The 24,627-nt window shown below is 44.3% G+C and overlaps 1 protein-coding gene across 1 annotated transcript in view; it reads left to right on the plus strand.

Moving 5' to 3' along the window:
- Positions 1-1,836: 1,836 nt before the first annotated feature.
- Positions 1,837-24,627, plus strand: part of TRMT9B (tRNA methyltransferase 9B (putative)) — a 59,735-nt gene continuing 36,944 nt past the window's right edge. The window contains exon 1 of the mRNA XM_030192208.1: positions 1,837-1,907. The gene's annotated coding sequence lies outside the window, so the exon portion shown is untranslated. The remainder of the gene's footprint in view (positions 1,908-24,627) is intronic.

The raw sequence follows: 24,627 nt of genomic DNA on the forward strand, positions 1-24,627 counted from the left end.
CCAATAAAAATCTGGCATAAATCCCCTCACGTAGATTTACGTGCACTGGACCATATTCTATAACTACAATCATAAATTTGGGAACGCCCATTTCCCCGCCCATAGCCACGCCCCTTTGGAACTGTGTGCATTAGAAGTTAGGTGTAGTTCATTACAGAATATACTTAGTGAGCTGTGCAAGTAAATTCTAATTATTGCCAATTAGTGCTCATTATTGCTTATTAAGTGCTGTTATCAATGCTGATTAGCTTGTTATGCCAATTGTTATGCACGTTGTTATAGAATATGCCTGGATTTCAGCGCAGATCTCTACATAAGTACATAAGTAATGCCACACTGGGAAAAGACCAAAAGTCCATCGAGCCCAGCATCCTGTCCACGACAGTGGCCAATCCAAGCCAAGGGCACCTGGTGAGCTTCCCAAATGTACAGCATTCTATACATGTTATTCCTGGAATTGTGGATTTTCCCAAGTCCATTTAGTAGTGGTTTATGGACTTGTCCTTTAGGAAACCGTCTAACCCCTTTTTAAGCTCTGCTAAGCTAACCGCCTTCATCACGTTCTCTGGCAATGAATTCCAGAGTTTAATTATGCGTTTGGTGAAGGAAATTTTTCTCCAATTTGTTTTAAATTTACTACACTCTAGGCATGCTATATAGCATCTGGGAGTTTATGTGTGTAAATACACATCTGAATGACTAAGATCCCGCCTAGCAGTGTGACAGCAGAGGTTGGGGCAATGGGGTGGAGAATCACTATGAAACAAATTGTGTGTTTGTGAGTATGTATCTGTGTGGAAACACTGGGCTATTTTTGACATTTTATTTTTAAAACTCCCTGTCTGATTTGGCCCTATTTTTAAATTGCATTTGTCCTATCTTCATGCCAAATTTAGATATAGAGAGGACGGTCGCCAGGTTTAGGTGCTGTCCCTGATTAGGTTACATTTATTGCCTGGTGGCAAGATGCAGCACATTCTTGATCTCTAGCTGCTGTTGCTCCTGCTCTGTGCTCAATCTTCTCCAGGCTCACCCCCTCCTCCATTCCTGCTGTCTGCAGCTGCCTGGCAGGGGAGAGAGAGGGGTTTTATGCAGGAAACAGCGAGCTGATTCCTGCTGCCTGAGATTTAGGCATTGGTCAGTAGAGTTATAGGAATAGAGAGCCATGTGCATTCATGCAATGACACCCCCCCCCCCCCTAAAAAACATACACAATATGTATAGGTAAAAGCAGTCTGGTTGTTGCTGTTTCTTTGGGTACTATATCACCGGGAGCTGTACCGTTTCCCCCCTCCTCCTACACCAGGCACCAAGAGGGCAGCTTTAAATGCCTACAAAAAGGCTTACGGCATCAGAGCTTTGCATCTCTCTACCTTTAAAAGTACTGTCCCAAGGGACAGGAGAGAAGACAGTCTGTCAGGGCTGCAGGGAAAGGGTGAATGGCTTAAAAATGATCACAGTAAACGAGAGAGGGCAAAGCTGCCTGGCATATGAACATATTCTTTCCCCCCCCCCCCCCTCCATTTGGCATTCTCCATTCTGTCCCCGGAGGAGGGGGAGAGAGAGAGAGAGAGAGAGAGGATTTTGTCACAGGCACCTGCATCCCTGCAAAAGCAACAGCAGCAGCAGCAGCATCGCCGCCCCCTCCCTCTCTCCTCCCGCCCCCAGCAGCTTGCCTTGCGGGCTAACGACCGAAGGGCTGCAGATCCCTCCTGCTAGCGCTGGAACTGGGGATCGCGGGCGATCAGAGCCCGGAGAGATGAAGAGGAGCCCCGGGGCTGTGCCTTCTCCTTCCCTTCTGCTTGGTACAATCAGCCTGCCAGTGCCGGGGCGCAATGCTCCCTGCCGGCAGCGAACGTGACCCAGGGGCTGCAACACTCACTCATCCTCCTCCTCTTCAGCCTCAGGTAAGGGGGCCAGGAGGGTGGGTTAAGGGTGGCCATCTCCTCCTCCCTGGGGATCGAGTGGAGTGGAGGGGGGGGGGGGGGGTTACAGAGCTCAGTGTGACCTGGAACTGCCTTTTCGTAACAGGAGACGGTGATCAGTGGAGAGGTCACTACGTATTTTATCTCCAGGAGGTACCCAGGACTGTCACTTCTGGACTCCCGTTTGGGATTCTCTCTTTCTCAGCAAATGGGAAATAGAGCAGCAGCTTGTACCATCGGCAGCCAAAGCAAGCTCCACACGGAATCAGCTCCTGCAATAACAGCAACCCTCCCCATAATGAAAAGGGCGCATTTTTAATTATTGTTTTAAGGTTTTCCTTTCCAGATTTGAAAACTTTAAGTGATTTCGCTTTTTTTTTTTTTCTCGTATTCATTTTTCTTGTAAAGAAGTTTCCTTTTAACTGTCTCCATTCTTTCAGATGAATTCAGTCTGGGTTTTGGGCTAGATTGCTTTTTTTTGTTGTTGTTATTAGTGGCAGCAGCACCTCTTTTGCTTTGCTGGGTGATTGTGCATTTGTACATGGTCTGGGGCTGCTTGATGCTCCTCTTGTGTTTTGGTAATCAAGGTGCATGGCGGCAGGATTTACAGGACAGGAGCAGGTGAGCAGATATGGAACTGATCTACTGCTATTATTTCACTAGATCTGTGCATTTATTTACATTCAGTTTATGCCTTTATCATTGGCAGTTCCAGGCTAATCAGGGCTTAAGTTAGAGACAGAAAGGAAGTGGTGGGGTGGGCAGGGACAGGAACCAAAGAAACTGGCCTAGGAAGTAGAGGGACTATTCTGTATTCTGCTCTTGGCTTACCCCGTTCCCCCCCCTATTCCCTACAGGCTGCCCTGAAGGGAGGAGGGGGAGAAGAATTGCATGCCAGGCTGTTTCCCCAGAACATTAATTATTTCCCTGTCCCCAAAGGGCTTACAATCAGCCCTATTTGCTTAAAAGCCTCTGAGGAAATGCTAAGTGAACAGGGCCTTGAGATTGTACCTGATACAACAGAGGGTGAAACATAGCTGTTCAAAATGATTGGGGCTGCTAAACCTGGGGTAAAAATGATATAAATAAAATAAAAATAAATACAGATTACTCCTTCCTGGACATAATAAAGGAGCTTGTTCAATATTGGCGGTGGTGAGTGAAGTGACTTGCTCAAGGTCATAAGGAAGGTCAGCAAGATTTGAACCCTAGCTTCCCTACGTTAGTAATGGGCAGCTCCCAATTTTTTTGTTTTGTTTCATTTACAGTGTTATTGCTGCATTGCTCATAAGAACATAAGAATAGCCATAGGGGGTTCAGACCAATGGTCCATCTAGCCCAGCATCCTGTTTCCAACAGTGGCCAATCCAGTCGCAAGTACCTGGCAGAAACCCAAATTTTGTTTTGCTTTAGTTAACTGTTCGTTTTCATTTAGGAGCAAATAATGAAGAGTTCACCATCTTTCCTGATTATGTGCGTATGCATACACTCATTTTCTTATGTGTACACTATCGGGAAAGAGAACACACTCTTTCCGAAAGAGCGTACCCTCTTTTCAAATTGTGTGCACTATTTGCAGAGCCCATACTTGTTGCAGAGAGGGCAAAGAAGGCACACTGTTGTCGACAAACAAAAAACCACACAGGGTCAGATTCTATAAATGGCACCAAAAATTTGGCACCGATAAAATTTGGGGCTCAATGCTATACTATAAAAGGTGCTTCTTGGGGGGGCGGGGATGCTCGAGCTCTAGCACTGAATGGATGTGCGAGGAGACTGCTCCATGGGTAACTCCCTCAAATCCTCATTGGTCTGGTAAACCAGGTAACTTACCAAGCTTCTATCGATGTCTTTCACTATCAAAAATGTCATCACAACGGCAGAGCAAAATCATTTTGAATTGTATCGTATTGTTCTATTTAACATTATGATCCTCTGTTCCCTCTTTTTTCAGTGTAGACAATATGTCGTATTTATTCCCTTGTGCCAGTACCATGAGCCTCCAGTGTGTTGGATTTCTTTCTAAAATGTGACAGCTTAATTGTTATCTCGCTTTTAGATATGTATACAATTAATATTGCTCCTGTATTGCTAATGAATGCCCTGTTTGATTTTTTTTTAATGAAAATTTGAATAAAGATGGTTTGAACTTTAAAAAAAAAAGGGGTGCTTTGGAATGAGCGCGCTATAGAATAGCGTTGAACAGCTGAAATGTGCTGTAAATCCTGGCATAGATCCTTGCTATTCTGTAACAATGCGGGTGTCTTTTGTGAACACATCTGACCCACTCATGCCCCTCCCATGGCCACGCCCCTTTTGAGTTACACGTGATCCAATTTAGGCGCCCATTGCTACAGAATAGCGCACAGCCAGACTGGTGCCCAAATCATAATTAGTGCCAATTAAGTGCTTGCTAACTCCAGTAATTAAATCACTGAAGCTCATTAATGAATTATTTTAGACGCCGATCTGGATTGGCACCCTTTATAGAATCCGGGGGAAAATGTGTTTTTCTGTTTGTTTGTGCTTGTTAATGACATGCAACGATATGGAATATGTCACCGACATGTCATTGCAAACGACAGCCCAGCCCTACCCTCTCTGCTGCTCTAATCACTAGAAGACTCCTCCACTCCATTTATTCTGCGGTTTACATCCTGAAAACTATTACTTTGAAACAGGGGTGGCCCAAGGCAAGATGCTGCCTGAGGCAGGGCTGAGATGCCGCCCCTCCCCAGGCCAAGTTCTGGTATCTCCCCTCTTCATTCCTCCACCCCTTCCTTCCTCCATCCCTTCCCAGAGTTTACCTTCTTTCTCCATTTTCCAAAAGCTGGTGGCGGCAGTAATTTCCATATTCTGCTCTGCCGCTGGCACTGGCTTTTTCTCTACTGTGGCTGCCTCTGAGGAAACAGGAAGTTACATCAGAGAGGCAGAACACACCCACTCTTTGCCCCAGACATGCTCTTACCAGGAAAAAAAATAGTATTTATTTTTTAGCGCATGTGTGCCCTATGGTATGTCATGTTTTGCAGGTGTTTGTGTTTGTCACAGCTTTGTAAAAGAGCCTCATAATTTGCTAAAAAAGACCTACTGGTAGCAATAATATAAAATATTTTATTATATAAAACTAACATTTTTTAACAGGTGGTTGAAATCTCCTGATTTGATCATGGTATAACCAAGGGGTGTGAGTGGAAGGGGTTGATGTAGTGTATCTTATGAGAGACTCCTGAGAAAATGAAAGCAAAGTTCTGGTGTGGATTAGGAATTGGTTATTGGACAGAAAACAAAGGGTAGGGTTAAATGGTCATTTCGCTCAATGGAGGAGAGTGAACAGTGGAGTGCCACAGGGATCTATACTGGGACAGGTACTATTTAACATATTTATAAATGATAAGGAAATTGGAACAATGTGTGAGGTGATCAAATCTGCAGATGATATAAAACTATTCAAGATTGTTAAAACATGTGCGGACTGTGAAATATTGCAGGAAGACCTTAGGAAATTGGAAGACTGGGCGTCCAACTGGCAGATGAAATTTAATGTGGACAAATGCAAGATGATGCACATTGGAAAGAATAATCCAAATCACAGTTACCTGATGCTAGGGTCCACCTTGAGGGTCAGCACTCAAGAAAAAAATCTAGGTGTCGTTGTAGATAATGCGCTGAAATCTTCTTCTCAGTGTACGGCAGCGGCCAAAAAAGGAAACAGGATGCTAGGAATTATTAGGAAAGGGATGGTGAATAAGACAAAAAATACTATAATGCCTTTGTGTCGCGCCATGGTGCGTCCTTACCTTGAGTATTGTGTTCAGTTCTGGTCACCGTATCTCAAAAAAGATATAGCGGAATTAGAAAAGGTTGAAAGAAGAGCAACTAAAATGATAAAGGGGATGGAACTCCTCTCGTATGAGGAAAGGCTAAAGAGGTTAGGGCTCTTCAGTTTGGAAAAGAGACAGCTAAGGGGAGATATGATTGAGGTCTACAAGATCCTGAGTGGTGTAGAATGAGTAGAAGTAAATCAGTTACTTACTCATTCCAAAAGTACAAAGACTAGGGGGCACTCGAGGAAGTTACATGGAAGTACTTTAAAAACAAATAGGAGGAAATATTTTTTCAGTCAACAAAGTTCTGGAACTCTTTGCCGGAGGAGGTAGTAACAGCGGTTAGCATATCTGGGTTTAAAAAGGTTTGGACAGACATGGGAAGCAACTGCTTGCCCTGGGATTTGCAGTATGGAGTGTTGCCATGATTTGGGTTTCTGCCAGTTACTTGTGACCTGACTTGGCCACTGTTTGGAAAACAGGATACTGGGCTAGATGGATCATTGGTCTGACCCAGTATGGCTACTCTTATGTTCTTATAACCCTCTGTATTGTACATTCTCAGCCAAATGGCCAAAAAGGGGCCATTCTCAAATTACTTTAGCAATGGTTGTTGTGTCATCAGGGCTAGAACTAGGGGATAGTGAGCAGGTGGATACCTCCTTCCTTCTTTCCCTCCCCTATTTTCTGCTCTCCCCACCCTTCCTTGCTGAATGGGCTGCCATGGGTTACCCACACTGAGTCTTCCTCCAACCATGCACCCTAACAGTCAGACAGTATGAGACACATTTAATCAGATATCTTGTCCTGCTGCCTTGGGCCAAATCCTCTGATAACAACTGTGAGATTTGGTCTGGAGGGAGAGATGGAGATATGGAATGAAGAATTTGGAGAGCCTAGTAAGGGATTGAGAGAATGTGTAAAGGGACAGGGAATGCTGGAGATTGTGGAAATGGGACTGCAGAGGAGGTGAAAGGGGGGTAATGAGAAGATGGGTAAAGATCAGAAAGTAAAGGGATTGGGTGTTAGGAGGGGTTGAATGACAGGGAAGGAGGTGGATCTAGGTATGTTGAGGGAATGAAAGAAAGATGATGGTTTGGGAATGGATGAGTACTGATGATGGCTTCAGGGGACCAGGGCCGCCGAGAGACTGAGCCGGGCCCGGGGCAAGGCCGCCCCCCCCCATCACTACTACTGTTCCCTCCCTCTCCTGCTCCCAGGCCGCCAGCATTGCAGTCCCCAGTCTTCACCTGCCTACCCTTAGCTCCATCGACATCCTCCTTCTGTCTGCCACTGGGCCCCCTGCATTTAAAAAAAAATCTCAAAATCATCAGCACAACACCAGCGAGCAGCGCCTCGCATCTGTGTGAAAGTGGCAGATTGCCTCGGGCCTTCCCTCACTGTGCCCCGCCCTCATGGAAATAGGAAGTTACATCAGGCGAGGGCGGGACACAGTGAGGGAAGGCCCAAGGCAATCTGCTGCTTTCACACAGATGCGAGGCGCTGCTCGCTGGTGCTGCGCTGCTGATTTAGAGATTTTTTCTTTAATCAGGGGGCCTGGTGGCAGACAGAAGGGGGCTGTCAACGGAGCTGAGGGTAGGCAGGTGGAGACTGGGGACTGCAGCGCCGTCGGTCTGGGAGCAGGAGAGGGAGAGAGACCCTGGTGCCGGGCCCGGGGAATTTTGCCCCCCCTCTCAGCGGCCGGTCTTAGCAAGTGTGGGGCCCTGTAAAGACCAATTTGTTGGGGCCCATCCTAGCCCTGCCCCCACCCCATTGACAAGATTATTCAATTTTTACAAAAATGTTTATTTATGAAATTTCAAATAAAGACAAATAAGCAAAACTTGTACAGAAAAACGGATTGAAATAAGCACAATGCTATCATGAACCCCCCCCCCCTGAAATTATTCAGTTCAAGTTCACTACAATTAGGAGTTCCAATTCTCATAACAGAGGAGATAAAAGGAAAAATTAAGAAAAGATCCAGTACTTTCAAATTCCCCTATTACTGTAACCCATCAAACCAGAGAGGCAACACAGAGATCCCCAAGTATCCAAAAAAGATGTAAAGTAAGTGCATAGGTTCCCATTAAAGACACAGAGAAACTCCTTTGCCATGGATCGAAGGTATCTGATTCAAGCCCCAAACCTCCAGCTATCACCATAAAATCCAAATATTTTGTGGGGGGGGACAAGGGTGACTGACAAAGTGCAGGATAACACAGGGTATACTTAAAAGAATGCATTCAGAGCAATACACGAGGATCACAAAAGCAAATATCAGCATCAACGCTGGAAAAATAAAAGAATGTGGTCCGTCAGTCAGACATGTGATGATAACAAGAGGCAATGCAGGGCGAAAGAAAGCCAATTGGCTAATCCTGTAGAGAAAAATTCACAGGAGCAGTGAACCCGGAGAGGAGGGGGACAGCCTCCTGAGGACACGTTTGCTGTTGCACTTGAGTCATGCAGAGCAGGAGAGTCGAGAAGAAGAGTTTGCATGCTGCGTTATGTGCAGTGGGTGGCAGCTCAGCAGTCAGCTATGAGGCGTGCACCAGTACGGGCCCATGGAGAGAGTTGGGGGGGGCCCTGTGAGTTCACGGCCGGGGTCTGGTAATGTCATGGCGCGGAGACCAGTGGCTGGTGTGCGTGGCGCTGCTGCAGAACTGCATATGCGCAGCACAGATAACGTGCATGGTCAGAGGTGATGATTGCCAGCAGCAGCTGCGGGAGAGGTCTGGCTCTCTGGGACTCAGAAAGCATCCGAAGCGGGACCAGGAGGAGGTGGAGTTGAGGCGCGCCATGGGCCCCCTTGAGTGCAAGGCCCTGTGCGGTCACACCGGTCACCCCTGCCAAAGAACGGCCTTGCCTGCAGAGGACTAGGGAGTGGGTGATGGGGGAATAGAAAGTTGAGAAAGAAGAAGGAGACAGGGGTCAGTGGGAGACCAGGATTGGTAAGGAGAATGAGGTATAAATCCTAACTGGATCTAAGGATCAGTAGCACTCTTGCTCATTCTATTTTCCCCAAAATAGGTGCCCTGGACCTCAAGTAACATACAATGCTGTCTTTTAATAGTTGGGGTTGCCCTGGCTGTAGAAAAAGCTGGACCCGGCTCTGGCCATCATTATATTTATTATTTATTGGGACTTATTAACTGCCTTTATGAAAAGATTCACCCAGGACAGTATACAGCAGGTTCAGCTTGACATAAAGCCAGTGGAGTCAAGTGGCAAGATGGTTAAGCACTCCACATTGTACAAATTTTTAACCTCAAATGCAGGGTAAAGAAGGGACTGTCCTCAGCTGATAACTCAGACCATGCTTCGATTTTGGCTAAAAGACCAAGAAACAATGTAGCTGAATTCCTTACTGGTTCTTTCATGTACAGTCCATAATGCTAAACTTGACTGCTGATTAGACGTGCAGTATCTTTATTAACCTTTGTTTACAGAAATGAATGCCAAATGGAACACCATGTCTGTCCTTTTAGGTGTGCCTATAATTCAGACTCTTCCTTCTTTTGTGATTTTGCTTAAATGAAAAATGCTTTTGTACTGGCTAAAAGCAATCCACACTGTTTGTTGTGGATGTAATTACTGACACCAGTGGGTTTACAGTTTAGGTTGATGTCAGGGGCATTAACTTTCCCAAGGCCACAGAGAGCATTAATGGGAGGAGTAGGATTTGAACCTTGGCTTAGTACACTGTTATAATTACTAGGCTATTCCTTACAGCTTGGCTACTCCATGGATAACTGACTTAGGCATAGACAATCTAACTCATACATGCACCCAGGACTGGTTAATAACCCACCCTATAGTCCAGCATCTCCCCTTCCCTATCCCCAACAGTCCAGCATCATCCTTTTCCCTCCCTATATCCCCAAACAGTCCAGCATCTCCCTTTTCCCTTCTTACTCCCTAAACATCTAGCAACCCCCTTTTCCCTCCCTACATCCCTCAACAGTCCAGCATCTCCCTTTTCTGTCACTAGTTACTAAAAGCTCATCATCTCCTTTTCCCTTCCTACTCCTCCCCAAAGTCCAGTATCTGCCTTTTGCCTACCTACCCTCCAAATATTCCATGATCTCTCTTTTTCCTGTGTACCCCACCAAAAGTCCAGGATCTCCTTTTTACCTTTCTATCCCCCCACAAAATCCAGCATCTCCCTTTTCCCTCCCTACCCACCCCAACAATCCAGCATCTCCCTTCTCTTCCTAAGCCTCCCACAACTATCAATATCTCCCTTTCCTCTCACTTCCCCCCTCCTCCACAAAGGAATCCTATATGGAAGGTGTGGAATCAAGCACACTTAACGGTGATTAGATGGCAATGCAATAATTGGGAAGCAAAGCCAGTGCCAGGCAGACTTCTATGGTCTGTGCCCTGAAAATGGCAAAGATAAATCAAGATCAAGTATACTTATGTAGTACCAAATCATACCTTATGCTATGAGTTTATTTTCTTGGGCAAACTGGATGGATTGTATAGATCTTTATCTGTTTTCATCTACTATGTTACTATGAGGCTCATTTTCACAGACTTACAAAGTTATATAGGTTACCATGTAACTTTGTAAGTCTATGTGCCTTGAAAATGAGCACCTATGCACATCAGAATGGAATCAAATTATTTACAATTTTGAAAGAAATTGAAAACTTTTCTATTTGATTTTGTTGATTTATTGTGTTTATTTTGATGTGTTTTTATATTTACTCATGGGTCGGGATTTTTAAAAAAATGTCATAGTTTTATATTTTTAGTTTTTTTTTAATGTAATTCCTTGTATTTAATTAATGGATTTCTTGTGATATGTTTCCCCATATGTAATTAATTGGTTTCTTGGGATGTAATTCCTCATATTTAATTAATGGGTTTCTTGGGATGTAAGGCATCTAGAACCTCCAGCTGGAATTTGTGTGGCAAATAAGTCTTGCATTAGATTAGATTAGAATGTGCATATTGTTGTCCATGCCACTACTTGGATGGGATGATTAGAAATAGAACAGAGTAAGGTAAAAGTCTACTTACCTTAGTGTTGCCTTGCCAGCTCTTGAGTCCTGACCAAACCCTTTTCAGCCTGTGTGGCTCTGCTGCATTGCATCCCAAGATTGACCCTATAGTGCCAGGAGATGATACAATTCTTAAACATGTCTCTCTGCAGAACCTACAAAGATAGAAGATTGGGTTGGGACTCTGGAGGCAAATTTTGCTCATGAATATTCATTGTGGACATCCTGAAAACTCGACTGGCTGGGGCTCCCCCAGGACAGGTTTAGGAACCACTTCCATTTTTAGTCATGTGGAGAGGGGAGTGAAGCCCCAGCCATTCAGCCTGGCCATTTTATTTTCAAAATTTCAGAAATGTAAACTTCTGCTGTAGAATCTACCATCCCATCAGCCATTTGTTCGTTGGATTGCCTGGTGCCTGGCTGTGAGGACCTTAACCTCTGACTTCTGCTGCCTTTTCATTAAAATTAAATTTTAATTCCTTCCTTCATGCAAAGCTGAGATCCCGCTGGCAGAGTAATGAATGGCAATAAAGCAGTCTGCCAACTTCACTAGAAGGGCTGCACTTGTTCATTTCTGAAACTTTCCATTGCTGAATATCCTTTCTGTGAATGTCGGCTACTTTGTTTCAAGCAATAGCTCAACACAGTCAACCCAAATGAAAAATAAGAAGAGAAAGTATGCAGAATCATGGCTTTAGGAATGCTTTCCTAGCATATATTTGTAAAAGGTGTGGCTGTAGCAGGAGTTATGATGGGGAGGTGTTTTTAGGATTGGAGGTTGACTGAGCGTGGGGTGTATGTGATTGAGGTGTATGTATGGGGCTCTCTGAGTATGTTTATGGGTATATGTATATTAGAATGATAGGACTGTATCTGGGAAATGTGTGTGTTTGTGTGTGTGTTTTTGAATGGGTAAGGGTTCTATGGGTGCAAGGGATTTGTGTAGGGGTTTTTATTGTATGGGGGTGTAAGCTGTGTTAAGGCGTGACTGTGTTTTATTGGAAACAGGTGTGGTTCTGAGGGAATATGTGTGTGGAGCATTTGAGATTGGTGAATTGTATGTGTGTGGAGGGTTTTGTGTATGGTAGATGGATGTAAGGGTTGTCTATTTTTTTTATTTCTTTATTTACAAGCATTTTATTAAACACTTCTCCGTGCTCCCAGAGCAGAGGAGGGATGACTGCCACTGCAGTGGGGGATCTCTGAAAAGTTTTGCCCGGGAGCACAGAATTTGAACTTACACCACTGTGTATGTCTGATTATTGTGTTATTGTTGAGAATTTGTTTTTCATATCTGAGTGTCAGTTAAGTTGTTAAGGGGGCAATTCTTCCATCCAATGATGCATGGGGATCACCTACTCTACAGCGGCATCTGGGTGCCCAAATTCTAAATTTAGGTACGGCTATTTACATCAAGGTGTCAAGGCATTTTACAGAACTGGATTGTGCAGTAATCTAACATTTTTTGTGTAATTTTCATTGGTAGCATTTTCTAGATCCAGAGAGGCATTTTTTGAGACTTATTTCTGAGTCCCTAAGTTAATAATGAGTCAGTCAATGAGTTCAGTGATTCCATTTCTCTGTCTGGCTAGATATATAGATTTTGTTTGTGTATGCACAAACAGTCCTATGCTTACAGAGATGGCAGGATGAATAGAGTGGATGGAAGTGACACCAGAAGCAGGAGGTTGGTGGGGAGGCAAGGACCATAAGAACATAAGAGTAGCCATACTGGGTCAGACCAATGGCCCATCTAGCCCAGTATCCTGTTTTCCACAGTGGCCAAGCCAGGTCACAAGTACATGGCAGAAATCCAGATCGTGACAACACTCCATGCTACAAATCTCAGGGCAAGCAGTTGCTTCCCATGTCTGTCTCAATAGCAGACTATGGACTTTCCCCCCAGGAATTTGTTCAAACCTTTTTAAAATCCAGATACGCTAACCGCTGTTACCATCTCCTCCGGCAAAGAGTTCCATCCAACCAAAGATTAAGAATGCAGTGAGGCACCAGCAAGGTTCCTACCCTCACCAGCAGAAAAATCTGAAGAGGACCACAGCAACATAGAATTGAAGTTGCCAGCTGGGTTGTTACCCCAACTGCAGAACAATCTCAATAGGATTGTGGTGGTACAAAAATGAAAATTCTGGCAAGGTTCCCACACCTGATGGTAGAAAAAGCTGAAGAGAACACAGAGGATCTCTAATTAAAAAATTAATGGTATAAAAACAAAACTTAAATGGTTGTATGTGTGTTTGAAGTGGCGCATAGATGGCGACTCTGGCTGTGAAGGGGATGGGACAGCTTCCCTATGAGGAAATGCTTGAAACAGCTTGGAGAAAAGATGGCTGAGGGGAGATATGATAGACGTCTATAAAATAATGAGTGGGGTGGAATGGGCAGACGTGAATCGCTTGTTTACTCTTTCCAAAAATACTAGGACTAGGGAGCATGCAATGAAGCTACAAAGTAGTAAATTTGAAACGAATCAGAAAAAATATTTCTTCACTCAACGTGTAATTAAACTCTGGAATTCTGTGCCAGAGAATGTGGTAAAAGCAGTTAGCTTAGAGGTTTGGATAGCTTCCTAAAAGAAAAGTCCACATGCTGTTATGAAAATGGACTTGGGGAAAATCCACTGCTTATTTCTAGGATACACAGCTATGGATAGGAAGAGCGATTTACTTCAACCATAATATATTATATGTAAAGGGACGTCTCATACTGTCACACAGGTATATATCAAACCTCTGCAATTGTGACACTGTATAATCATCGGCTGCCCCCAACCTCCAGTAGTGCTCACAATTTGCTCATAGTGCATCACTTATTAACATATTTCAAAATAAAACAGTCCATATGTGCCATTGTGCTCACATCAATTTCATTTTTTTGTAATTTTTGCGCACTACTGTTGCAACTCAGCAGTTCTAGTATAAGCAGCATAAATTGTATTGTACTGTTATGGGATCTTGCCAGGTACTTGTGACCTGGATCGGCCACTGTTGGAAACAGGATACTGGGCTTGATGGACCTTCAGTCTGTCCCAGTATGGCAACACTTATGCACTTATAAGAAATCAACCTCATATGGTCTGGGTCCCTTATATGGCAAACTGGTTTAGGATAAGCTGGAGGGGCTTTGACAGAAACTCCAGTAATTTGGTACGTGAGGACAGGGCCGGGCAGATTGTTATGGTCTGTGTCCTTTAAATGACAAGATGGGTTTGGATAGTCTGAAGTGGGCTTCGACGGCAACTTCAGTAGCTGGAACCTAAGGACAGAGCCAGGTGGATGCCAAACAGAGACAATAATAAAGTATTTTATATCATGTTCATTGCTGATATAATCATGACTTGATAATGAGTGTGACTGTTGGGCAGACTGAATGGACCATTCAGGTCTTTATCTGCAGTCAATTACAATGTTACTATGTGAAGGACCAATAAGGTTCCCAGTCCTGCAGGAAGAAGCTGAAGGGGACCTGTAATGGTATAGAAGTTGAGGTTCTGGCAAATGGCAAAATAGAGGATCCATAAACATTGGCTTGAGATTTTTAGTTTAGGTTTTGAAACCAAAGTATATGTTTTGGATTACATTGTTGAGGATGATGTTTTCAATTTTGTGTCACTTTGGTGAGAAAGAAGTATTACAACTTATGGTTATCAATAGAAATCAAACAAAATAAAACATGGAAAAGAAAATAAGATGATACCTTTTTTATTGGACATAACTTAATACATTTCTTGATTAGCTTTCGAAGGTTGCCCTTCTTCGTCAGATCGGAAATAAGCAAATGTGCTAGCTGACAGTGTATATAAGTGAAAACATTCAAGCATTACTATGACAGTCTGACAGGGTGGGAGGATGGGGGTGGGTCGGAGGTATGCATGGGGACATCAAAGCATATCATTGATATTCTAACAGGATGGGTGTGGATAGGTGAGGGGTGGGGTGATCAACAGAGACATACAGCTTTATGGTTTATAATGGGCTAGGAACCCCAGGTCCTTGTTAAGTCCTTTCTGTTGGGTGTTAAAATATTCAATCATTCTGACTTCAAAGGTCTTACGTTCTTGTATGGTTTTAAAGTTACCTTTCAGTATTCTCACTGTGAAATCACTGGTACAGTGTCCTGGTTCTGTGAAGTGCTGTCCCACCGGGGTGGGGGCCCTACTGGCTGTATTGTTCATGTGATGTCTATGTAAATTGAATCTTGTCTTAAGCATAAGTACATAAGTACATAAGTAGTGCCATACTGGGAAAGACCAAAGGTCCATCTAGCCCAGCATCCTGTCACCGACAGTGGCCAATCCAGGTCAAGGGCACCTGGCACGCTCCCCAAACGTAAAAACATTCCAGACAAGTTATACCTAAAAATGCGGAATTTTTCCAAGTCCATTTAATAGCGGTCTATGGACTTGTCCTTTAGGAATCTATCTAACCCCTTTTTAAACTCCGTCAAGCTAACCGCCCGTACCACGTTCTCCGGCAACGAATTCCAGAGTCTAATTACACGTTGGGTGAAGAAAAATTTTCTCCGATTCGTTTTAAATTTACCACACTGTAGCTTCAACTCATGCCCTCTAGTCCTAGTATTTTTGGATAGCGTGAACAGTCGCTTCATATCCACCCGATCCATTCCACTCATTATTTTATACACTTCTATCATATCTCCCCTCAGCCGTCTCTTCTCCAAGCTGAAAAGCCCTAGCCTTCTCAGCCTCTCTTCATAGGAAAGTCGTCCCATCCCCACTATCATTTTCGTCGCCCTTCGCTGTACCTTTTCCAATTCTACTATATCTTTTTTGAGATACGGAGACCAGTACTGAACACAATACTCTAGGTGCGGTCGCACCATGGAGCGATACAACGGCATTATAACATCCGCACACCTGGACTCCATATCCTTCCTAATAACACCCAACATTCTATTCGCTTTCCTAGCCGCAGCAGCACACTGAGCAGAAGGTTTCAGCGTATCATCGACGACGACACCCAGATCCCTTTCTTGATCCGTAACTCCTAACGTGGAACCTTGCAAGACGTAGCTATAATTCGGGTTCCTCTTACCCACATGCATCACTTTGCACTTGTCAACATTGAACTTCATCTGCCACTTGCACGCCCATTCTCCCAGTCTCGCAAGGTCCTCCTGTAATCGTTCACATTCCTCCTGCGACTTGACGACCCTGAATAATTTTGTGTCATCGGCGAATTTAATTACCTCACTAGTTATTCCCATCTCTAGGTCATTTATAAATACATTAAAAAGCAACGGACCCAGCACAGACCCCTGCGGGACCCCACTAACTACCCTCCTCCACTGAGAATACTGGCCACGCAATCCTACTCTCTGCTTCCTATCTTTCAACCAGTTCTTAATCCATAATAATACCCTACCTCCGATTCCATGACTCTGCAATTTCTTCAGGAGTCTTTCGTGCGGCACTTTGTCAAACGCCTTCTGAAAATCCAGATATACAATATCAACCGGCTCCCCATTGTCCACATGTTTGCTTACCCCCTCAAAAAGGATGGAAGCTGGAGTTGTGGAGGTAGCTGCATCAGTCTGTGGGTTTCTTGTATATAGATGTTTGTATACAGCCATCACTGATTGAGACCGTGGTGTCCAAAAAATTGACTTTTTCTGGGGAGTAGTCAATTTTGAATCTGATTGTAGGATGGTATGTATCCTTCACATACAAAAAGATCCATCATTTACAGCCAAGCCACAAGATACCACCGTATCTGCTCTGACCCAGGGGACAGAGACAGACACCTTAAAAGCCTGAGTGCATCCTTCAAACAGAAAGGCTACAACCCCAAAATAATCTCCAAGAATATTGCCTCCTCCCTCAAAACACCCAGGGAGAATCTGCTACAGTACAAGGAGAAAAAATCCACAGGCAGAATTCCCCTTGTAGTGACATACAATCCAGAGCTGGAAAAACTGAGGAAAATCATAAGAGATCTACAACCTATACTCCAGGAGGATGAATTACTGAAAGAGATATTCCCATCCCCACCAGTACTGGCCTTCCGACAACCACCCAACTTAAAACACAAGCTAATCAGAAGTAAACTTCCATCACAGACTGAAAAGGAACAGAAGGGCACACGTCCCTGTAATTTATCCAGTTGCAAACTATGCCAAAATATTTCAAAGGACCCCACAGTTACCCACAAAGGAAAGATATTCAACATAAAGGGATCTTTCACTTGCTCATCTTCCAATGTGGTATATATCATTCAGTGTAAAAAATGTAACGAAGGATGCTATATTGGAGAAACAGGCCAGATGCTTAAGACAAGATTCAATTTACATAGACATCACATGAACAATACAGCCAGTAGGGCCCCCACCCCGGTGGGACAGCACTTCACAGAACCAGGACACTGTACCAGTGATTTCACAGTGAGAATACTGAAAGGTAACTTTAAAACCATACAAGAACGTAAGACCTTTGAAGTCAGAATGATTGAATATTTTAACACCCAACAGAAAGGACTTAACAAGGACCTGGGGTTCCTAGCCCATTATAAACCATAAAGCTGTATGTCTCTGCTGATCACCCCACCCCTCACCTATCCACACCCACCCTGTTAGAATATCAATGATATGCTTTGATGTCCCCATGCATACCTCCGACCCACCCCCATCCTCCCACCCTGTCAGACTGTCATAGTAATGCTTGAATGTTTTCACTTATATACACTGTCAGCTAGCACATTTGCTTATTTCCGATCTGACGAAGAAGGGCAACCTTCGAAAGCTAATCAAGAAATGTATTATGTCCAATAAAAAAGGTATCATCTTATTTTCTTTTCCATGTTTTATTTTGTTTGATTTCTATTGATAACCTTAAGAGTGGACTAACACGGCTACCACACTCCACAACTTATGGTGAAATGCAATTGTAGTTCTATTCTGTTGTACCTTTGACAAAGATTTATCAAAATATAGTCATGATGGGCTTTGTATTTTAAGTATATTAATAACATTTTTCTTGATATCTGTTTGGTTTGCTGACCTCTCTGAAACCTTGGAGTGTCCCTGGATTCCAGACCCAACCTAAGTGGAGTCCCCCTTGGGTAGGCTCCATCGGTCCGTTGAGCGGTTGGCGCTAAGTCCTTTCTTGCACTGTAGGCTGAGTCCTTGTGTGGGTGTAGCAGTGTGGCCTGTGTTCCACCCCTTACTCCTTCCTCATGTCCTTCCCTAGTTCTCCTCCACCAAGTCCCCAAGAACATAAGAATATAAGAAGCCATACTGGGTCAGACCAGAGGTCCATCTAACCCGGTATCCTGCTTCCAACGGTGACCAATCCAGGTCACAAGAACCTGGCAGAAACCCAATTAGTATCAACATTTCATGCTACCAATCCCAGGGCAAGCAGTAGCTTCCCCATATCTATCTCAACAATAGACTATGGACTTTTACTCCAGGAATTTGTCTAAACCTTTTTTAAACTCAGATATGCTAACCGCATCCTCTGGCAATGAGTTCCAGAGCTTAACTATTCTTTGTGAAAAAATATTTCCTTCTATTTGTTTTAAAACTATTTCCATGTAATTTCATTGAGTGTCCCCATGTCTTTGTACTTTTTGAAAGACTGAAAATTGATTCCATTCTACCCGTTCTACACCACTCAAGATTTTATAAACCTCAATCATATCCCCCCTCAGACATCTGTTTTTCAAGCTGAAGAGCCCTATCCTCTTCAGCCTTTCCTCATATGAGAGGAGTTCCATCCCCTTTATCATTTTGGTCACAGTTCTTTGATCCTTTTATAATTCCGCTATACATTTTTTTGAGATATGGTGACCAGAATTAAATGCAAGGTAAGGTCACACCATGTAATACAGTGTCACACTGTAATTGGCAACCAGTTTTCAGGAAGATCCCACAGGGTACTTTTCCCAGCTGTGGCCCAGAATATCAGCCCTTAACAGAGTTCTATAACCAAAAGGCCATACCCAGAATCTCTGAATATCAGAAAACTGAAAACGCAGAATACACTGCCCAGTCAAGAGGTCACTGCCAGTATGTTTCTCTTTTATTATGATGAATAAAATCTCTGCCCCCCCCCCCCCAATTAGCTTCAGCTAACCTTCCTTTGTGTGCTTGCATTACTAAATCAACTTTACTCTTATCCCCTTTAGTGGATAATATTCCCAAAGTGTGTCAATGTGATTCCATCAGTCAGTCTGTCTTTCCTTCAGTGAATAATCAACATAAGGTGCTGCCCACCTCCCTCTCTGCTTAGCTCAGCCCTGTAACATTTCATCAGATTGATACATTTCTCCTACAGGGTAGCTGCCAAGGCAAAATGACAAAAACCTCTCTTATTTTCTCAGCATAATACAGACAAAGAAAATCTGCTTTTGAAACTCATTGTGATCAAACATTCCCGCTCTCCCCAATTACTCAACAACCCCTCCCCATGGGGGGGGGGGGGGTGGGGGGGGTGGGAGGTTATCTGTTTTGCTTATTACCTGTTGTGGATCCTTGACTCTTCTGTTGACTCCTCTGAAATTGAGGTTGTGGTCACATTCTTACCCCAACTGGCATAAGAGGCAGGAGAGCAGAATATGCCTCTGTTTAGGAAAGCTAGACTGCCCCAATTTGACTGCCCTTTTTGACTGACTGTACACTTGTCCTTTAGGTTGTAAGCTCCTTGAGCAGGGACTGTCCTTCTCTGTTAAACTGTACAGCGCTGCGTAACCCTATTAGCGCTTTAGAAATGTTAAGTAGTAGTAGTAGTAAGTGTTGATAATGAGGGAAGAAAAGAAGGAAAGGGGACAGAAGGGTGAGATGGGGGTGGGAGGAAAGCGAAGGGAATGGAATCCAAGGAGTGAGAAAGGGAGGAGAGTGGGAATCTAGAAGGAAAGGGGAAATGGGGGGAGAGGGGAGGGTGTGGCCTAACCCCCTAGGAGTCAAAAACAGCAGTATGAAGTCCACCACCTCACTGCATTCAATTGCACTTCCCCGCACTCATTCAGCCCCTCTGCCACTCATAATCCCTCTATGCTCTCACCCACTCAGCATCTCCACCACTCATTACCCTTCTATTTGCTCACTCACTCAGATTCCCATCCACTCATTTATCAACCTTTCTGTCTCTCATAGTCCCCCCCCCATCCATCCTCTCAGTCCCCCAGCATTCTTAACTCCCCTCCATTCAGTCACCCGTTCAGCTCCCAGAGGCACTGTTAACTTCCCCACCCACTCAGCCTCTTACAAATAACCTCTCCATCCACTCACTCAGCCCCTCTCTACTCATAACCTCTCATCTACTCACACAGTCACATATCTACCCCCTTACACATACGAACCACACACTCCTTCAGTGAAAGATACCTTTGTACAGTGCTAAGAGAAAGCACTTTTCAACTTGTGATTTGTTGTGTATGAAATATAAGTACATAAGAGTAGCCATACTGGGTCAGACCAATGGTCCATCTAGCCCAGTATCCTGTTTTCCAAACAATGGCCAAGCCAGGACACAAGTACCTGGCAGAAACCCAAATCGTGGCAACACTCCATACTACAAATCCCAGGGCAAGCAGTTGCGTCCCATGTCTGTCTCAATAGCAGACTATAGACCTTTCCTCCAGGAATTTGTCCAAACCTTTTTTAAACTCAGATACACTAACCGCTGTTACCACATCCTCCGGCAAAGAGTTCCAGAGCTTAACTGTTCGTTGAGTGAAAAAACATTTCCTCCTATTTGTTTTAAAGGTATTTCCGTGTAACTTCCTTGAGTGCCCCCTGGTCTTTGTATTTTTGGAACGAATAAAAATCAATTTACTTCTACTCGTTCCACACCCTTCAGGATTTTGTAGACATCAATCATGTGGAAATTGTAAACTGCTTAGAACATTCTGTAGTTAACACAGCATAGAAACTGTAGTGAGCAAAACTGCTCCATGATTCAGTCCTTCGCTTTCTGTTTCTTCACCGGCCCTGTATTTTCTGCCCTGTATAGAGAATGGGAGGGGATGGGGTGAGGCTGAGTGGCCAGAGATGGGCACGAAAGAGTTGCTTCCTCATCCAGGCCCTCCCTTTCTGTCATTGCCCTCCTCCCCCTACCACGACATAGGCAAAAATAGCTTCCCATTGCTTCCTGACACAAATGGTATATCTGTGAGGAAAGCACAACAGAATTTTTAATTGGTAATGGTGGCGAGCACACATGCACTACCTCGTAGCCCTGATGCCATACCCATGCTTACATGTTTATTTGGGGGCCAATGCTCAGTGATATTGAAGAGCGTAAACCATGTGTTAAAACTGGGCATGAAATTAACAGAATAGCTAGCTCACAATCTGGGTGACAAGGACTGCTTTTGTTAATAAGAATTTATTTAAGGACGTGCAAAATGTTTTGTGCTTTTTAAGGTATGCAATCTTAAATCACTTATGTCCCTAGCTACTAAATTGTTTTAAGATTTTGCAGGTAACGTGGGTTAATAACAAACATTAACCCGCGGCAGTTGCAAACCTCTGCAGTAAGTGGAGGCATTTCTGGCACTTGTGGGGGAGGCAGCCATATTAGCTTGAGGTATTGGTTGCTGCCATTAGGGCATGGCTACAAAGGTAAAATGCATTTAACCACTTCCGAGGCTGTTTATTTATTTATGAGGATTTATTTACCGCCTTTTTGAAGGAATTCACTCAAGGCGGTGTACAGTAAGAATAGAACAAACATAAGAAATAGGCAACTACAGCAGTAAAAATATTCAAATATCAATACAAAGTATGGCATGGTATACTACTTACAATGTCAACACACTACGTAATAGAACATTTTAATTGATAGTGAAGGGTAAAGCAATGTTGTAACATATAGATAGGTAAGAGAGTAAGAAGAGTTAGAAAGTAAGGTGACTAATTTAAAGAAAGTTGCATACGAGGTCAGAGAGATGGCTAAATATTTTGTTACCTGGTCTGCATAATCTGCCATGTTAGCAGTTGATGTACATTAATGATACTCATGTTAACTGCAAGGTGCTCTTCCTGTCCCTTCCCTAGCCTCTAACCTGGAATTCCATGTTTATCATGGCAGTTAACCTGTGCTGTCAATGCTGTGTGTTAACACGCATTAAAACTTGCATTAAACACCTAACATGGTTTAATAAATAGAGACTTTAACTACGAATGGGTGACACCATGGATGACTTCTGGTTTATTTTTATTTATTTTGCAAGATATTTGTTATACCACCTTGCAAAATAACGTCAAGGCGTTCTACAGAACCAGACTGTGCAGTAATGTAGCATTTCTGTGCAATTTTTCTTGGTAGCATTTCTTAGATCCATAGAGGCATTTTTGAGATTTATTTTGCTGCTAAGGAATACCATTGCCATGTTCTGAGTCATTAAGTTAACAAATGGCTTCAAGATGTCATATTATGTAAACAAACTCTGCAGACAATACTATCAGATAAATAATTGATGAAGGAGTAAAATAAAACCATTATATTTCTGTGTGCTGCGGTTAGCTTTTTTCTTTTAACTGTGATGGAAAATGGTATGAGAAAACCTGGAGTAATATGATGTGTAGCTGGAAGTAGTGCAGTGATGGGCAGGTGGCACTGGGTACAGACAAAAATACTTTGAGTCTGAGGCAGAGGCATAGCTAGACCTTGTGGTGGGAGGATGCCAGAGCCTGAGGTGGGGGGGGGGGTACATTTTGATCTGCCGTCCCTCCCACCGCTTTACCGCCCTGCCACTCCCCACCCACTACCACAGCAAATACCTTGGCTGGCAAGGGTCCCCAACCCCTGCCAACTGAAGCGTTGTCCAGTGCTGGTCTCTGGCACTGCCGCATTGCCTGCCCTGCTCTGTCTTCCCCTCACGTCCTGCACGCTCCTTTTTCACTAAAAGGAGCGTGCAGCACGTGAAGGGAAGACAGAGCAGGGCAGGCAATGAGGCAGTGACGGAGACCAGCGCTGGACAATGCTTCAGCTGGCAGGGGTTGGGGACCTCCACTAAGAAAACCAGGGGCCCATAGGAAATTGGAGGGGGCACAGGCCCCTGTGGTCCTACAAAGCTACGCCACTGGTCTGAGGCATGTACAGCTCTCATCCCTCTTCAAACAGGACAAGCAACTCACATCATGTTAATAATTGAACAATAATTAGCAACTGAGAAGAAAAAGATGAGACTCCCCTAATCCGTTATCCCTCAGACTCTATAAACGGAGACTAAATTTCTGTGCGCAAATCTACATGCATAGGTGATTTGTGTGTGCAACTTAATTGTTTAACAACTAATCAGCACAGATAATTGGCCAATAACAATTGGAATCTACTTGCGCAACTTTCTAAGCATATTCTGTAAAGTGGTCCATGTAAATTCTAATGCGCGTATCACAAAAGGGGGCATGAGCAGATCATGGGCATTCCTAAAAATTATACACACTGTTATTTAGCCCCAATCAATGCCTAAATAAGACTTGAGCATTTACACCAGGTTTGGTGTAAATGGTGGAGCCTAAATTTTAGTTATGGGGCGACCGCTATGCATATTCTGTAAACCATGCCTAACTTTAGGCAAGGTTTATAGAATACTATGTTTTTTTCAGCACCGATTTTTTTTGGCACTATGTATAGAATTTGGCCTTACGTGTCCTGTTTGTCTCGAATAGATTGTAAGTTCTGTCTCTTATGTTTGTGTACATCTAGTAGTAGTAGTACTTTCAATAGGTCAGTGGTATTCACTTCCAGTTCTCAGGGTGTGTCAGTGGGTCAGGTTTTCAGCATATCTATAATGAATATGCATAGGAGAGATTTACATGCCTACGATCTACACTTGGCTTCAACGGCAATGCTAGTAGATGAGAAGCAAGGGATGGGTTCTGATGGCCATTCCAGTAGTTGGAAACAGGGTCGTAGCCAGACTTTGGCGGGAGGGGCGTCCAAAGCCTGAGGTGAGGGGCACATTTTAGCCCCCTCCAGTGCCGCCGACCCCCCCCACCATTGCCGACTTTGCCCCCCTCCCGCCGCCGACCCTCTTGACCCCTCCTCCCACCGCCAACCTGCTGTCGCCTAACTTTGCTGGCGGGGGACCCCAACCCCCGCCAGCTGAGGTCCTTTTCTTCTCGCAAAAGCCTTCCTTCTGTTTCTGATGTCCTGCACGTGCAGGACCTCAGCTGGCGGGGGTTGGGGTCCTCTGCCAGCAAAGGCAGGCGACGGTGACGGTGGGTTGGCGGCGGGAGGGGGGTCAGGCGGGTTGTCCGCAGGGGGATCAAGGGCCAAATCTATGGGGGCCCAGGCCCCCCCAGGCCCCATGTAGCTACGCCACTGGTTGGAAAGTAAGACCAGACCAGGCAGACTTTTATGGTCTGTGTCCCGAAAATGGCAAAGAGATCAGTATGACCTATATGTATTTTATATTACATTCATAGCATATGCTAGGATTGCAAGTGCTGTGGATCTCAGTGGGGGAGTGGAAACGTGCATAATGAATGTGACCATGCTGAGATCATAATAATAAAATCACTTTTTGGACAATTGGCATGGTGATGTGGCATCGCAGGGGCGGACTGACAGTGATTGGAGCCCCCTGGACAGTAAAGGTCAGTGGGGTCCCTCCGGCCGCTGCCTGCCACCCCACCGCTGCACCGACCCCCCCCCCCCCCACACACATACACTACAGACCCCTGAGCCAAAGTGGACTCTCCCGATCCTACCTTGAAGGGCCCTGGTGGTCTAGTGGCTTCTTCGGGGGCAGGAAAAAGCCCCATTCTTTCCTGCCCACTGTTGATACTGTGCCCAGTGCTGCCGTGTTTTCAAAATGGCTGCTGAGACTTCCCGCGGTAGTCTTGCCTAAGTTGGATCATGTGCTGGTCACTAGGGGG

The sequence above is a fragment of the Microcaecilia unicolor genome, chromosome 2 (genome assembly GCF_901765095.1).
Source record: "Microcaecilia unicolor chromosome 2, aMicUni1.1, whole genome shotgun sequence".
NCBI lineage: Eukaryota > Metazoa > Chordata > Amphibia > Gymnophiona > Siphonopidae > Microcaecilia > Microcaecilia unicolor.